Source organism: Apodemus sylvaticus, chromosome 22 (assembly GCF_947179515.1).
Source record: "Apodemus sylvaticus chromosome 22, mApoSyl1.1, whole genome shotgun sequence".
Lineage (NCBI taxonomy): Eukaryota > Metazoa > Chordata > Mammalia > Rodentia > Muridae > Apodemus > Apodemus sylvaticus.
Window position 1 is genome coordinate 26,164,977 of NC_067493.1, and position 4,407 is coordinate 26,169,383.

The following is a 4,407-nucleotide window of genomic DNA, read 5'->3' on the forward strand; positions in this document are numbered from 1 at the left end:
CTTTGTGCTCCCAGCAGTAGGACAACCATGAGCACATGCCCCCCCACTTTATGTCGCTCTCAATCGATTACAGACGGTGCACATGGAGCTGGACCCTCAGTAGCTGCCACTCGTTCAACAGTCCCTCCTGGAGTTGAGAGCTGAATGGTCAAAAGCACGAGACAGGCCAGAGGTCCATGCGAGCTCCGCTTTCTAGCCGCGTAGGTGAGAGACCAGAACTGGCACATTCTCTCCTGAGAACTGTCAGGGGTGAGCTCCCCAGCACTGGGGAGAAGTAAGCAGGAGAAGCTAGCAATGGGGAGCACCTGGAATCGGTGGACGTGCTGGACGCTTAAGGTCCTATAATTAATGGAGTGGGAGATGGCAAACATTTAACCGTACATTGTAGAGGGTGGTTCAGATGCTAAGATCCTGTTCCCCAGTTGGTTCTTGATGGATCAGTAAAGATGCCAAGAGTCAATTGCTGGGCCAAAGGAGAGAGGCAGACTTCCGGGTCCCTGAAGGCAGGCTGAGAGATGCAGGGGAGGAGGGGAGTTCTGCCATGCTTCAGAGGGAGAAAAGGTCTCCAGCCACGTGAGATCTAGGGTGGAGTGGCCATCGGCCACTTCCCTGACTGGGCATGGGGTAGCAATTGAGGCCAAGGGCAGATTTAGGGTTCTGAGCCAAGAGTATCGGGAGTGCACACTAGCCACAGGAGATCAGAAGTGCCAGCAACTGAGCCAAGAAGGCAGGTTGAAACTAAGTTAAAGTGCGCGCGCGTGTGTGTGTGTGTGTGTGTGTGTGTGTGTGTGTGTGTTTCATCTGTGGTGGATCTGAGAGAACATGGGTGGGGCTGGTAGTGAGGTCTGGCAGGAGCTTAAAGTGGGGTAGCACAAGCTACATGCAGCAGTAAATTACGGACAGCATTATCTGAAATACATACAAAATTATCTGATTTTTTTTTAATTATAATGGTTTAAAAAATGTTTCCCTGTGGCTACTCCGTGGTATAGAAGTAACAGGTAAGTTTCTCTTGGTGTGGTGTTGAAATGTTTGGTTTCAAAATTCCTACCGAAGCAGCCGACTGGAGATTCATGGAAAATTATTAATGAACCTTGGCTTATGATTTAGGACAGCATTTCCAGCAATTTCTGAAATGACCCTAAACACGCTTCTACCATTTTGTATGATATATTTATATAAAGTGACATTCTCAGCACTGCCCAAAAAAATCAATATTGATAAACTTTGAATAATAAATATTGCTTAAGATTTTATATAAAAATAACAAGTATATATGTCTCACTAGTATACAAATTTGCTTTATTGTTGTGTGTGCATATGTGTGCAGTGTATGGTTTTGTGTGTATAGTCTGTGAGCACGGAGTTGTGGTGCATGAACATGTATGCTCATGTATGTGGAATCCTAAAAAGGGTGACGTCTTAGTCTGGGTTTTATTGCTGTGAAGAGACACTATGACCAAGGCAACTCTTTTTTTGTTGTTGTTGTTGGTGGTGGTGGTGGTTTTTGGATTTGGTTTTTTTCGAGACATAGTGTCTCTTCACAGCAATAAAACCCACTAAAGTACCACATTAGGGTACAGTAGCCAGAACAGTGACTAGCAGAGGGGTGGGGGGCAGGGCACTTAGGAAAAAAGACACCAGGAGAGCTATTGGGGGGAGGGAGAGGAGTATTTTTTTAGGATTTTTTTTTCTGGAGTTGGGGGTTTTAGTTTTTCTTTGTTTTCCACAAAAATAAACAAAAAGCAAACAAACAAAAAAGAAAAAGAAAAGCCAGGTGTGGTGGAGCATGTGTGCTACCCCAGCCTTGGTGTTGGGGTGTGGAAGGGTATTTATCCAACAATAAAGAAGGATGCCTGAAGCTCATTGGGCACTTATTCTGTCTGAATTAATGAGCCCTAAGTTCATCTGGAGATCTCTCAAAAAAAAAAAAAATCAAGATGGAGCCATTTGGGTGGCAGTATATACTTTTGATCCCAGTACTCGGTAGGCAGAGGCAGGTGGATCTCTGTGCCAGCCAAGGCTGCATAACGAGATCTTCTCTCAACAAAACAAACAAAAGAATGAGGAGAGCAACTGTGTTTGATTATGCTTGGCCCATGGGAAATGGTACTATTAATAGGTGTAGCCTTATTGGAGGAGGTGTGGCCTTGTTATAGGAAGCGTGTCACTGTGGAGGTGGGGCTTTGAGGTCTCATATATATGCTCATGTCTGGCCAGTGTGATCCAGACCCCCCCTCCTGGTTGCCTGCAGATGAAGATGTAGAACTCTCAGCTCCTCTAGCACCATGTCTGCCTGGCCGTTGCCATGCTCCTGCCTTGATGATAATGGACTGAACCTCTGAACCTGTAAGCCAGCCCCAATTCAATGTTTGCCTTTATAAGAGTTGCCTTGGTCAGCCGGGCGGTGGTGGTGCACGCCTGTAATCCCAGCATTCTGGTGTCCTTTTTCTTAAGTGCCCTGCCCCCCACCCCTCCGCTACTCACTGCTCTGGCTACTGTACCCTAATGTCTCATTACCTACCCAGGTTGCCCACCCTGTTCTCTTACCTGGCACCTATCATTTTCTTTCATTCCCGGTGAGCCTTGTACCTACTCTCCCTTGTCCCCAGCATGCAAGAATCGCCTCTCTTTCTTTCTTTCTTTCTTTCTTTCTTTCTTTCTTTCTTTCTTTCTTTCTTTCTTTCTTTCTTCCTTTCTTTCTTTTTGTTCGTTTTTTGAGACAGGGTTTCTGTGTAGTCCTGGCTGTCCTGGAACTCACTGTGTAGACCAGGCTGGCCTCAAACTCAGAAATCTGCCTGCCTCTGCCTCCCAAGTGCTGGGATTACAGGCGTGCACCACCACCGCCGGCTTCTCCTCCCTTTCTTTTTCTGGGACTTCACCCATGTTTCATCCTCTACTCCCTTCTCCCTGCGACCTACTCTATCCAGGAGCAGGTAAGCTGCATCCTGGCAACCCTCCTACAATTCCCACCCCCACCCACCTCAAGAAACACAAGAATCCTCCCCAGAGCCAGCTTTAGCCAACACCTGGCTTTTCGAATGGATTCAGGGGACCTGAACTCAGGTCTTCATGCTTGTATGGCTAGCATTTTACTGACCAAGTCACCTCTTCAGCCCTTGTTCTTTAACAAATTGTGGAATCCTATGTATACCAAAAACATTGTTTTAAAATAAATGCCTTGAACATTTGATTTGTGGATTTGTTCTTATGTATGTAACTATCTGAGGTCATGTCAAAATGTCTCAACATTGTAATCTGACAAAGTGGACAGAGTGGAAACATTTGAGAAGCCGCATTTCAGTGACATACTGCTCTGGAATCCTAGATTCTGGACCTCTGTCTTCTGGGGATGGAAAAGGAGGAGAGAGAGCAGATGTCCTCAAACTCAGACTCATGGTTCCCAGGGGGATAGGCCACTCTAGACAGGGACCTCAGCTTCCCCTTCTGTCCATGGGACACGGGTCCCATCCTACACAACAGGGACCACTACCCCTAAGGATCAACCGTACCCTGAGCCCTGGACCTCCTGGTCTAGCAGAAGAACTGTTGACAAGTGACTCTGGAGGTGACAAAACATAGTCTGGACATGATGCTGCTGACCTGCTAGCCCAGCAGGGATTTGAGGATAGCCTGAGTTACATAATGACACCTTGTCACAAAAACAAACAAACAAACAACAAAAACTTAGAAAGGGGGCTGTCTGGGAATTTAGCTCAGTGGGTATAGTACTTGTCTGGCATACCCAAAGAGCAGAAGGCAGGCCAGAGAGACATGACTGAGGACTCTTCTCCACATTAGGAAAAACTGACCACCTGGCTGAGTCCAATTCCCGCCAAGTCACCATAGTTCCCAGAGAACTGGAGGGCTAGGGACACAGGGACAATGCCGGGACAAAGAGCTGGGGCCAGGGGCCCTGGGGGTTGGACTTATGGCCTCTCCTGACCCCAGCAGAGAAACTAGCCTTGTTGGGCACAGCCAAGTCACAGAGACCAGCCTGGGGGTGGGACAAGGGCTATGAAAGGCCCAGAGAAAGGATTAGTCCAAGCCCAGAGGCCTGGCAGGTGCCATGGCAACCTGGAGCCCGGGCTGGTACAATAGGCCTGTGTTAACACCCTCCGTCTGCCTCTGTGGGGCTGGGGGCTTGTTAACCAGCTTAGTAGGCTGAGGGCGGCCATTCACATGGAAATACGGGCTTTGGAGGAGCTGAGGGTGTGGGAGGTGCTGGGGCAGGTGCTGGGGCAGAGGGAAAAGTGAGTCTTACCTTCTTGCCTGGCCCACATTCCTGCACTGTCTCAGGCACAGCCATGTGTCCTGGAGGGCTACCCTGGTCAGGGGCAGCACGGGCAGCCCAGGCTTTATGGGACCTAGGGGCATCTGGCTTGGCACCCACAAAACATGGGATTA